Below are 13,755 nucleotides of genomic sequence, written 5' to 3'. Positions count from 1 at the left end.
GGCACCCACGGTGTTTTCTTCCTTTCCTTCTGATCTGACCTTCCAGGTGGCGCCGGTCCTCGACTGAGATCCTGTTCGTTCGAGTTGTCGTACAGTGCCGGTTTGGCTGATTTGATCAAAGACCTTGGCAGTTGGAATCTGGATATCAGAGAATTTGGTAAGTTCGTGATTGGTAAGGTAGTCTACGGACGCTTACTGTGGTTCTTTGAATATGTTTTGAGTTAGCTAACATTTGATCCTATGATTTGAACTATATGTGCAGTGCACTTCACATAGGCGGGCATCTAGAGATATTTCTCTAAATTTGTTTGTGCTTGAACGGCACATTTGTGTGGAGTATATTAAGTGCCATTTTTGCGGTATCACGTTTTTCGCGATAACTTTTGAACATGCCTGTTTTAAGCACACTTCGAGGAATGTGCTGTCTTGGAAATGGTACCACTTATCGATTAAATGAATCTCAGCCGGCTCCCCCAGAGGGGACTCCCAATCGGGAGATGTATGTGAAATTCGGCCTTCCCCCTATATTATACAGTAAATTATGGAATAAGTACACCAGATCTGATCCCGTGTTGCAATGGCCACTACATGGGTCGTTTGATTTACGAAAGGTTCAGTTTGTGGAGCAATGTTGGTTTCAGCGCAGGTCTAGACAAGATATGTTTGATTGTGTACGAATGTGGGAGAAAGCAGTGCGTGAACGAATGAAGCGTGAAAGAGCTTTGGCGGAAAAAGAGCAGCGCAAGGCTGCTCGAGATAAGGCTTTACAGCTGGAGGAGAAGGAGTTACAGGAGAAGAAAGAGAGGGAGGCACGGGAACGTAATTTGCAAACAAGTGGTCAATTTCCTATTCGGCGTCCGCTTTATCCTGTCCTTACTAATGAAGTTGATTATTTTTCATTATTAGATCGGTGCCCGCCTCCGTACGTTTTACCTACGGCCCCAGACAAGGACTCGGACGACGATGGTCGAGGGAGTAGGAGTACGAGGTTATCTGCTAGTGTAACTGCGGAATTGCGCAGTTTTTCTCGTAAACTTAATTTGAACAAAATAAGTATATCAGAGATTACAGATGAGATGAGTAAATGGTCAGAGCGAGAACGGTTGTATTTTTTAAGTGCTTTTGGAGATGAAGTTGTAGAACGATTTAGGAAACATTCAACTGATTTAGAGCCTAAGGATATATCAGTTCATCGTGAGAATATGAGTAAAGGTTTATTTGTTATTGCAGATGCGGATGAATTTTTCCGACGGTTGGTCCAGCTACGGGATGAGGCGTCCAGATTACGGCAAGCACGAAAAGCATCAGACGTGCCTGCGCCGGGGTCGACGGAGCAATCCAAACAGTGTTCTATGTTTGGAACAGATAAGCGTTCTACAGTTCATGTTATGCCTATGCGTGAAGCCGCACCTTTGTATGTCCCACCTAAAGGGCAAGGTACAAGTGATGATAAATCATCCGGGGATGCAAAGGGTTATTTTGTATATAATTGGGTATATACGCCTTGAATAGAGCAGATGTTATGGCATTGAAAAATGCTTTACCCGATCCCCGTAAAAATCCGCCAGCTTTTTATGAAGGAGTAGAGGGGGCTATTTCTTCATCTGTTATGACACTAGTTGATATCGATCTTTTCTTTGGGTTAATATTGCCCCCTGATATGTGGAGAGCGATTCGTAAGTTTGATGACCAAGCGATTTTGGGAGCGGATTGGAAAGTTATAGCCCAAGCTGATTTAGACAGGGAGCCTGCATGTAAGCCTTGCCAATTAATTCTAGATCTTCCAACAGCTATTTTGAATAAATTGAAAACGCTTGTCCCTCCCAAAAAGATTGATTGGACCATGTTAGCCTCTTGCAAACAGAAACAGGATGAGTCGGTGTCTGACTTCTTTTCGCGTTTCGAAGAAGCGTTTCATGATTACAGTGGGCAATTATTAACGGATGATACAGGTAGGCATTTGTTTGTTGATAAGTATGTGGCTAATCTCCTGCCGGAGATTGCAAAACGTTTGAAAACTAGTGAAAGTTCCTGGACCACGGCGACCCCTGCGCCCTTGTTAACTATGGCTCAGTATTACGAGCGACAGGAATTAGAGGCTAAAGAAAGTACTGATAAGAAGACGAAGGAGTTAAAGACGAAGGTGATGTTGGCTCAAGTTCGTGCCACGCAGCCAAGAGGGAATGATAGAGGCAGGAGAGGAGGGTATGGTACGTCTTATGGTCGTACCGACATTGCTGAGGATCAATGTGCATACTGTAAATAATAATAATAATACTGATTCTTGTAAAGCGCGAACAGCTACCTCGCGAGGAGGTGTCCCGGCGCTGAAAAGAAACCGCAGCATCAGAGAGGAATGCAGGGAGAGGTACTAGGCTTTCTGTGCAAAGAGCCAAGTCTTTAGGAGTTTCCTAAAGATGGCTTCTGACTGGGCAGATTGGATGGCAGGGGGGAGGGAGTTCCAAAGCTTCGCAGTGCCGACCGAGAAAGATCTACCTCCGAGTCTCGCCCTTCTCGCTCGACGTACAGCCAGTAGGATCTGCGAGTTCGATCTCAGGTGTCTCTCTTGATGGTAGCGGGGGAGTCGGAGTTTAAGATAATTGGGACAAGTCCCTTTTTGTGCTCTGTAAGCTAGGGTGAGCGCTTTGAATTTTACTCTGCTCGCCACTGGAAGCCAGTGCAGCTCGTGAAGATGCGGAGAGATATGATGTTTAACCCTTTCAGTGCGGCCGCGATTCCCCTGGTGTGCTGTAAACAACACGAACAGGGGCGGGCCGTGACGAACCCCAGCCGTCATCAGCACATGAGCACTGTAGTGCATGACGGCTGGGGTTCGTCATCAGCATGGAATGGGTTAAAAGGCACGTGTTTTAGCAATCTCGCAGCCGCATTCTGCACGCTCTGCAGGCGTTGTGTCAGATATTTCGGGAGGCCAAGATAGAGGCCGTTAGAATAATCCAGTCTGGATGTGACTGTCGCATGGACCACCGATTTACGACAGTCAGTTGGTAGAAAAGAGAGAAATTTTCGGAGGTTGCGGAGTTTATAGTGGCAGCTAGAGGTGACTTGTTGTATATGAGAGGAGAAGGACAGCGTCTCGTCCCACCATACACCCACATTTTTTGCCTTGGTGCCAGGGGTGGGAGCAGGACCCATTTCGGTGGGCCACCAGAGGTCAGGGGAGGGTGGAGTACTTTTCCCAAAGAATAGTACCTCGGTTTTGCTAGCATTCAATTTTAGCTTGTTAGTGTTCATCCATCTGGCTACGTCACTAAGACAGCTTTTTATTTTGCCATTAGTTTGGACATTGGGCTTCAGATTGTCCGGTGATTCGTGAACAACGTAATCAACGTGGTCGAGGAAGTGGAAGGACACGGAATAGTTATTCAGGAGCGAGAGGTGGTGCAAGTGATCATGGTAGGTTTGAGGCAAGGGGTCTTGGTCAGGATGATCATAATACTTTTGATCGACGGAATCAGTACCAGATATCGGAGGGTGAGAATGTGGAGTCTCAGGACTATGTACATGCATAGGATTGCGTAGGATGGGGTGTGGAATCGGTTGAAGTGCCAGTAGATCAAAGAGGTCCATATGTATCAGCGGGCATTTTGGGTTCTACTGATCAGTTTTTGGTTGATACAGGAGCTACTCATAGTGCTCTGTCTAAAAACTTGGTTCCAAGGGCTCCCCTGTCTGGCGAAACGATTACATCCATAGGGTTCGATGGAACACCCTCTCTTCGCCCATTGTCACAACCTCTTACGTTTTACATTGACAGATTCTTTGGCCCGTGCCCATTTTTATTGTCGCCGAATACCCCAGACAATATTATGGGCATAGATTTGCTTAAATATTTTCGAGCAACAATACGCTGCGCTCCTGAAGGAGTGCGGGTTATTTTGAACGACAATTATCCAGATGTAGGAAGACTATGTACTATGCAAGAAATTGAAGCATTAGCTTCTCTCCCACGCACGTTATGGGCTACATCGGACACGGATGTGGGACAGATGCTCATTCCACCTATTCGAATAACTATTAAGGAGGGTGTGTCTTTGCCACGTGTACCACAATACAAAATATCGAGGGAAGGTGAAATTGCCTTGACTCACATTGTACAGGATTTGATTATCGCGGGAGTAGTGGAGGAAGTTCCCTACAATGTCTGTAACAGCCCGATTCTTCCGATCCTAAAGAAAGACACTGACAAAGTCGATCAATTTATTATTGATTTGAGAGAAATTAACAAAATTGTAGTGCCCCAGTACCCGGTGGTGTCTGATATCACCACCTTGCTTACTTTGATTCCACCCACTGCTACCACGTTTTCTGTAATAGACCTTAAGAACGCTTTCTTTTCCATTCCCATTCATCCCGACAGCAGATATCTATTTGGCTTCACGTTAAATAATAAATCGTATAGATTTTGTCGAGTTCCTCAAGGTTATACAGAAAGTCCTAGCATCTATAGCTAGGCTTTAAAAAGACAGCTTGATTCTTTTGATTTACAGTCTGGAGTAGCTCTCATCCAGTATGTTGATGATATTTTACTAGCTGCAGACACGTATGCACAGTGTGAGGAGAGTACTCTTGCTTTGCTCTCTTTTCTTGCTCAGAATAATCACAAAGTGTCTAGGAAAAAACTACAATATTGTAGACCAAAGGTGACCTACCTCGGTCATCTTTTGTCTAAGGAGGGACGTGCATTGACATATGATCGAATTCAAGCAATTTTAGATACACCAGTCCCCCGTACTCAGAGAGATGTACGTGCCTTCATAGGTCTAACGTCCTTTTGTAGACAGTGGATAATGGGGTTTTTGCACATTATAAAACCTTTGTTAGCATTACTGTCCAAAACTACACCAATGCCTCTTGAATGGACAGATGAATGTCAGACTGCTTTTGAACAATTGAGACAAGCTCTTTGTTCTGCACCAGTGTTAGGTACACCGGATTACACGAAAATGTTCACGTTGTACGTGCATGAGAAAGATGGGTGTGCATTGTCAGTGTTAGTGCAGACACACGGGGATAAGCAGAGGCCCTGCGCATACTTTTCGGCAATACTTGATCCTGTGGCACGAGGATTACCTGGGTGTTTTCGAGCAGTTGCAGCAACAGCGGTGGCTATACGGCAGAGTGAGGGAATAGTTTTGTCACACAAATTGTTAGTGTTAGTTCCCCATGCGGTAGATGCACTGTTAAATCAAACAAAGACCCAGTATCTTACGAGTGCACGTTTAACAGGATATGAGCTCACACTGTTGGCGCCACACATCACACTAAAGAGATGTGCTACTCTGAACCCTGCCACTTTATTGCCGTATCCGGTTGCTGAGGGCCAAGAGGAAGAACACCATGATTGTGTTTTCCTGACCGAAGAACAAACAAAGGGTCGTGTTGACTTACAGGATACGCCACTTCCAGATGTGGATGGGGAACTGTGGGTTGATGGATCGTGTTTAAGGCTGCCAGATGACACAACTTCTGCAGCATATGCGATCACGACACTTAAGACAGTGGTAGAAGCAGCACGAATACCACAGAAATCGGCCCAAGCAGCAGAACTAATAGCTTTGACAAGAGCCTGTGAATTGAGTGCTGGCCTATGTGTGAACATCTACACAGACAGCGGGTACGCCTTCGGAGTAGCGCATGACTTTGGCCTACTCTGGAGAGAGCGTGAGTTTTTGACTTCGCATGGAGTACACATCATGCACGGAGAACTAGTGCGTGATCTTTTGAATGCGTTACTTTGTCCAAAGAAAGTGGCGATAATCAAATGCAGTGCACATAAAAAGGTCACTGACAAAGTGGGACAAGGTAACGCTTTTGCAGATAGCATAGCAAGAGAAACGGCTATGTTACGAAATGCCTCGCCAATGTATGTAGTGAAATCACAAGCTGAGCGATGGCATGATGCTAGAGAGGAGATACTAGACATTCAGAAATCAGCGTCTGAAGCAGAACTCTCAACCTGGGCAGCAGAGGGAGTGCTGGATGATGAGGGTTGTTGGAGGAGCAAAGATATGGAACGATGGAAATTGCCTGCAGCTTACTTGCAAGCGATGGTCCAAATGACACATGGATTGGCACATGTTGGAGCTCTTGCAATTACTTGATTGCTAACACGAGTTTGGGAGCATCCTGAGATTGCCAATATGGCCAAAAGAGTAGTGCAGACCTGTTTGATATGCTTACAGCACAATCCTGCAAAAGGGACGCATACTCCGAAAGGAGGGTTTGTTCCACCTACTGCACCGTTTGAAGTACTGCAAATGGATTACATTCAGCTTGAGCGTTGCAATAACCTTAAGTATGTCTTAGTGGTGGTGTGTGCTTTCAGTAAATGGATTGAGGCCTTCCCCACGAAGGATAGTACGGCGCTGACAACAGCTAAGGTTTTGCTCAAAGAGTACTTCCCTCGATACGGCGTTTGCAAATTTTTGTGGAGCGATAATGGTCCTCATTTTGTTGGGAAAATTGTGGAATATGTAATGAAGGGATTGGGAATTCAGCAGAAATTTCATGCTGTATTCCATCCTCAGTCAGCAGGTCTTGTTGAACGGTATAACACTACTCTGAAATTAAAGCTAGCAAAGATCGTGGCATCCACGTCTTTAAAATGGCCGGATGCCCTGCCTTTGGCATTATTATCTATCAGATCAGTGCCTCATTCTCGAACTGGCCTCACACCTTATGAAGTGGTGTTTGGAAGGCCTATGAATATATGGGGAGTTCCTAAGCCTCGATTGTTACATGATGTGCCTTGTATAATGATGAACGATTATTTGGCACGATTAACAAATGATTTACTTTCTATTCATCAACAGGTTCGAGAAGCGCTCCCTGACAACTCTATTGGAGAGGCTCACAATCTTCGTCCTGGCGACCACGTTATGATCCGATCCTTCGAGAGGACAAGCAGCTTGGAGCCGAGGTGGCGTGGCCCCGAGCAGGTGTTGCTCGCAACTCGAACGGCTGTGCGAGTCACCAACAGGAAGCGGTGGGTGCACTCTACTCACTGCCGCCGTGTCTCTCCGGATCTGGTGAGCCCAACTGTGCTGTCTGATTATCGAGACATCTTGGACGAGGAGAAGAGCCCAGCTGTAACGTCTGCTGAATCGGAGGGAGCCTTCCCGGACCACACTGTTTCTGGAAGAGAGAGATACAATCTACGACCACGATAAGCAGTTGTTTTTTTTTTGTGCGAGACTGGTTGAGTTATCGCTCTGGGGTTTGTGAAACGGAAGCCGGGAATATCAAGGGGGGGATCTGTTCTGCCAAGTGTAGCGACACCCGTCTTGAATCTCGGAGAAGAAACCAACGGCTACCTCGGAGCTCAGCACTCATATTTTTATTTTTTAGTTGTGTTTTTTGAGACATTGTGAACTTTGAACTACGGCATCTTCTGCAGTACGAGACAAGAGAATTCTTGGTGCAGTTCTATTTGTTCTGACAATTGTTGTGATAGCTGTGATAGCTTGGGTAGTAGAACTTGTGGTGCCAGTAAGAGAACATTTATTGCCAACTACCCCGATTCCATCTGAACATTTCCATTTTACTCTGCCTTATCATGAAGAGCGACACCGACAGACTTATTTGAACAACAGCTTTATTCAGATTCTGCATCACACCCACAATATGACTAACACTTCGAACTGCTAGGTATGTGGGATGTTGCCTGGACATCAAAAGAAAGGGGGCACACCACTTATCCCACTCCCGTTCTCCCATAATGGCTCTTGCAATGCCTGGTATACACTCTTATTCACTTTGCGTTGGCCAACGAAAGGTGGGCTGCTTTTTCGACTCAATAAAATGTGCTTCAACGATCGAGATGGGTATCCGCAAGCTGAAGGAACTAAGTTTGAATGGGAGGAATACCGCCCCGACAACGTGTCAGCACCACGAGTTTATAATAATCAAAGAAATGTAAACATGTCCAGTTCACATGTGATTACTGTTATCGATACCAAAGTCGATATTTGTGTTCGTAATAAAGGTACAATCCCAGTAGGCAGAAGTGAATGTAACATCACTCTTACCTTTGACACTCCGAATGGCATTTCATTTGTGGCCTCCCGAAATGCGTACTTTATATGTGGAAATAAAGGCTATCATCGTCTCCCTATAGGATGGTTAGGAACATGTTGTATATCTTTTGTATTGCCCCCAGTGTTTATTGCCCCACCTATGTATCATAATAACTACGTCCTGTACCACGACTTTATATTGAATAGGGCAAAGAGAGCATTAGTCCTTGAAGACATCGATCAGACTGACACTGCGTTACAACAATATGTCGATTTTAATTTGGGCCTCTTCATTTGTTGGAGCTGCTTTAAATAGTCGAAAAATAAGACGGTTAACTCGTGTTGTAGAAGCTGTTGCTAATGATACCGCTTTTGCTTTAGGAAACTTAACAGAGGAACTTCAGATTACCAGAATTGTAACGCTCCAAAACCGTATGGTATTAGACGTAGTATTAGCTGATCATGGAGGAGCATGTCGTATTATCGGAAGTAGTTGTTGTGTATACGTGCCAGATAATTCACCTTCTGTGTATGACGCAATATCTAAATGACATAAGATTGCTGCCGAGATGCATCCTGAGAATGGTACATGGACATTCTCGGGGTGGTTTTGGTCAATACTTAGTACTTGGGGTTGGAAGTTGCCGACGATTCTATGTGTAATAATTGGGATATTATTCTTTTTATGCCTCTGTATCCAGTGTGGCCCTGTATTATGTTCTATGTGCCTTTCTGCTTGCATTCCATCCAAACGAGCATTTGCTAAAAATGAACAAATGATTCATAAAGAAGTAGCACAAATCATGTCTATCGATATTGAAGAGGAGTACCCTGATTACGTCCACTATGAGGTAGCTTCAGCTGAATGCTAAAAGGGTCGTCTGTCGTAATTTGACGATGATCGGGTTAGCGTTAAGCTTTGCTACACGTATTTCCCCTTATCTTGACTATGGTTATCGGAAGCCATTTTGTATGTATCGGCGGCCATTTTAGTTGAATGCGTTGCCTCATGGTCAGCATGCCCTTTCGTCCTTCCTCAGTACCACTGACCACTCGAGTTTGCCCAGCAACAGGCTATTTTTAGTATTGGTCAAGCTCACACATGCGCAGTTTAGATTGAACAGTCATCATTTAGGAATATTTCGCCAAACTGACCAGTGGTGTTATAGCTCCTCCCATGAGTTGGCTGTGCTCCAAAAATGACCATATATGTACCTAAAACTCTAATTGTATTCCGCCTATATTTTTATTACTGTAAAACTGTATAAAAGAAGGATTTGCACCGATGTTCGGTGTGATACTGCTTGCATTACCGAAGGGTGCTGTAGGAATGTACCACCACCCCATGGGGTCTTAATAAACTTGTCTTTTGCATTTTCTAGTTTCCGTGCCAACATCTATTATGGTGTAGAGGGTATTCTGCGGAGTATGTAGGCCTGGAGAACCCAATACCACAACAACACCAAGTATGTCAAGTCTAACATACGATCTAGAACCATAACTATCTTCATGTGCTTCCAATGCATCCTGAATGGTTTCCTACAATGGAGACAGCTGTCACTGGTACAGCCTTTTGGCACAAAGGAGCAGTCTCTGTGCACACCTGTTTACACCACACCCCAATCATTTTAGACTGCCATTTGTTTTTCTCATGGGCAGAGAGAGGACATGGCGCAGAATTACACTAAGATGCAGAGAGCTTGGACTAAATTGCTTATAATGTCACCAAAAGTGCCAACATCTCCTTCTTGTGGTCTCTGCTCATGACCTGCAGATGGGACACTAGAAGTGTGTAAAGGCGGTGGAGTGTGCTCTATGGGCCCACTGAAATTGCACACTGCTGTCAAAGTAGCAGCGCCCCTGTCCTAGATAAATATGAACCATGTCAAAAGTGGCCAAGCGACACCAAATAATGTTGAAGGAAGTCTGGACAATGAAATCATGTAGAGGGATATGTTAGTCTGCACCTGATGAAAACTAGACTGAAGGGTACGGCCCATGGCATGTCTGGGAAACTGCCCCAGACAGAGAGAACAACGCAGGGCAGGTGTGGGAAACCACCTCAGAAGCAGCCGACTGCATGTTAGGACAGGAAGCAGACGACAGAGTAGCAAATGATAGCACACTAACTGCGTACCTGCTGAGGACATATAGTCCAATTGTGCTTATTGAAAATGATCCTCAAAAATGAGTCGGTGGAATACACTATTCTCATAAGCCAGATAATTATCTGTGTGTCCCCACCCCTAATTATCAAAGCTAGTCTGGACTTACATTTTGAGAAATCCATCTGTTCTCAAGACTTAATCAAAGCATCCAGGGGACCCAATAGGGCTGTAAGCCACCATTGTGAAGAAAGGGGAGTACGTGGAAGGGCTTGTATACTACATACCTAATGTCACATGGATGTGTGTTACTGGGTTTGCTGATTGGCAACCCTGTTGTACCCTGGTGACCAATGTTCAGGCCAGTATGGTTTGTCTTCCGCCTTCTTGGAAAATGCTAAGAAGGACAAGTGTCCTATCTGTATTTGGCACCATTCTCTGGAATGTAATCCCAGGGAGCAGTACCAGAGGCCTTGGAGGAAGACGGTATCTTAAACTGTTGGGGGTTTGGGAATACCAGAGACCAGTGGGATTTGAGGGAAAAGCATCTGCAGAGTAGAAACAGGACCCTTGTGACAGGGCAAAAGGTTCTCAACTATAGTGTCCATTATGTGAACCGAACCATAGATACAGTGTTGGTGGCTCCCGATGATGGACTGTATAGTCCTTTAATTGTGGTGCAGGGTGACGGTGCTATTGCACCACCAACATTTTTCAGATTGCTGAAGCGCCCACTCTGGACTGCCCGCTGTTTATATGCTTCCCTCTGAGTGAACAAGATAGGCCTGAATACCACTTAGAGTAACTACTAACGGTGTAATAGACAGGTCTCATACTTTTTGTGTAACGAGAGCTACTTCTGTTAAATGAAAATCATTGCGAGGTACTAATATTTTTAGTATTGGAATAGTGACCACATCAGACAAGAGTATATTTGTGGCGACCAAATGCAAGATTACGACTAGTGATCACTGCAGTACATCAGACAGGGTTGCCATCAGTAATGTAAAAAAGGCTTTGTTGATTTGGAATCCCTCTGCATGGGTATTACATTACAGCCACAGCTGCCTAACACATGGCACGAAAATACGAATAGTAATAAGTCTCCCCACATGATTCATCACTTAAAATCAGCTTAAATATATTTTGTAAATTCATCAATTTTTTTTCCAAACCGCTTAGGAGTTCTAAAAATACAAGCATTTTTGTCTTGAATACACACTTTTGGCATACATACATTAATTCAACCTGACAGGGAAGCACATAGAGTTACTTACAGGTACCTAGAGTTAAGTTTGTCAAATGTTAGGTGCCAGGGCTCTCTCCTGGAGGCCACTGCAGGTTGCACTACACACTGCCCCAGCCATGCTGCCAATGATAGTAACGCCACAACTACTAGCCATCACAGTCCTTAAGTGTGACTAATTGGACTATTTCAGCCCCCAAGAGCTTGAAGACTGGCTTGGGAGGCAGGTAATAGTCATTTTTATGTATATTGAATTAATACTTACCTGTTGTTGTGGTCATCTCTGAATTAGCCAGACAGTGCCACCTTGTGGCAGACTGCACAAGCACCGAAGTTCATAATTAAGTGCCAGTGCTGAGCACAGGAAACACCTGCTCAAATTAAGCACTGCCCACCACTAGCTCACAAGCTCCTCTTGAAGAACATTGGTGTAGAAGGTTACTCCATGATCTGCTATGAGGGGTAGGTCTCTATATTGGGTTGTAGCACACAGTGAATATCTACGTTCAGGTAGGAATGTACTAGGGCTTATAAAGGGACTCCAAGACCTAGGATGGAATCTGCTTTCCAATTATCTTATGCCCAACATCACAGTGGTCCAGTACAGAGCTGCTCATGAACCTCTGAACCTGGGTAGTTTGGCCAACCGGTATAAGAAAGAAGCACCTAAAATGATGCTAGATTGTCTGTTTTTCATAAGTTTGCTTGAGTGCTAAAAACAGGAATAGGGGTGTGTCTCATGGAGCACATCATTGTGAACATTTCAGCAGGCTTGGCAAATACCTTCATTGCCAAGAGAAATACTCTTCATGTCCCGTAGGTAGAAGTTAACTCAATAGCAACCACGATCATCCAGGATACAAAGGCCTTGAGCTTGCCAGTGGTGCAGCAAGGAGGGGTGTGTGCTATGAGGATGTTATTATGTCATTACGCCTGCAGATAGACGAATGCAAGTCAAATAAAGAAAGCTGTGGAAGTGTTTACAAAGGGACTGGTCAGGGAAGCAATAATGGTATTTATTTGTCTTAGCTATGGCCCTGGAGCCAACAGGATAGAATAATAAAGTGGTGGGAGCCATTAGAGGCATAATCACAGCAATTATCTTTGGACTATGTCAATTGCAATGTTGTTCTTTATTGCAACAGCTGTGCTAGCGAGGTTTATTTACTCCATTATCTGCGAAGATATTGCCACCAACAGAGCATGAAATTACTCGAATGGTGCCAAAGGCTACGAGTGAAAGAAATTGAAAAGAAGCTAGAACATGGAAGTGTGAGCATAAGAAGCAGGGGGTTTAAAGGGAAAGTAAACGAACCTTGGATCTTCAATGAAAACATTTTTTTTTGTTCTAAGTGAGAGTCTCCGGTTGTATATAAGTGACCAGGCTAGGCTGCTCATTAGTGAATAATTGCCTTGGATGTGGTTTGAAGTAGATTGAAAGGAGAGAAGTCGGGGTAGTCTCCAGGAGTTGCTGAAATATGTACCATATGGGGGGTTAGAGGTGGGGGTAGGTAGTACACCAAATCCACCACCCCCCCCCCCCCCCCAAAGCTAAGCCCCTGAAGTTTCGGTTCCCTTTTCGATCTCCCATGGCAGAGGCTGCCTCCGACAGAATGCCTCTCTTTGCCTTTTAGTAGGTCGCCAAAGCTCTCAGCCTTCGGACATGGTGAAGATGACAGGAGTCACATGGGTGGAGATTTCAGCAGAACGTGGTGCATACCCCTGTGAAAAACATGGACTCCCCTCATAGGGCGAACAAGGCACTTCAGGTACTCATCCTGAGAAGAAAGTTAAGTGCCTGGCTAAATTGGTCGTTTCAGTTCATAAATTAACTACATGCATGTGAAAGGTTTTGAACTGCCCGGGCGGTATTTGTAGTGTATTTGTTCAAATTATAAATGCTAGTCCATCATCCTGGCAAACAGAGAAGTAGCTCCTACCACTTATTGATGTATGTCAGGCTGGGAAACACCAGTGTGATGCAACGGAGGCAACAGCTTCCTGTGGAGGGTGGTGGATACACAGGTCTTGGGAGGCCGAAGCGTGTGCTGGCTGCACATGCGAGGGTGGGCATGTATGCCCTGGTGCCCACAGAGGCAACACTGGGGACATGGGGAACTTTAAGGCAAGGAGATAAACTCAGTTAAGTGAAATATATCACCAACATGGTCAGGTCAGGTGTTAATGCGGTTAGGAATTTAAAAATTTTTTTTTATGGAATAAAAGTGATTCCTTAGCCCATTGATTTGTCAAGATTACTAAGTGTGCACAAAGTCTCATGTAACATTTTAGAATTTACAAGGTCACATATAATTATAAACAGCTCCAACAGCTGTGCCGGTGCATAAGCGAGACATGGCATGGG

The 13,755-nt window shown here is 44.7% G+C and overlaps 1 protein-coding gene across 2 annotated transcripts in view; it reads right to left on the bottom strand.

The window, feature by feature from the left end:
- LOC147708065 (centromere protein H-like) overlaps positions 1 to 13,755 on the bottom strand; it is a 412,880-nt gene that overhangs the window by 230,056 nt on the left and 169,069 nt on the right. The gene's annotated exons all lie outside the window — the stretch shown is intronic.

The sequence above is a fragment of the Lissotriton vulgaris genome, chromosome 6, assembly GCF_964263255.1.
Source record: "Lissotriton vulgaris chromosome 6, aLisVul1.2, whole genome shotgun sequence".
In the NCBI taxonomy this organism is placed as follows: domain Eukaryota; kingdom Metazoa; phylum Chordata; class Amphibia; order Caudata; family Salamandridae; genus Lissotriton; species Lissotriton vulgaris.
Note: the sequence above shows the minus strand (reverse complement) of the source record. Positions and strands in the feature narration are given on the sequence as shown.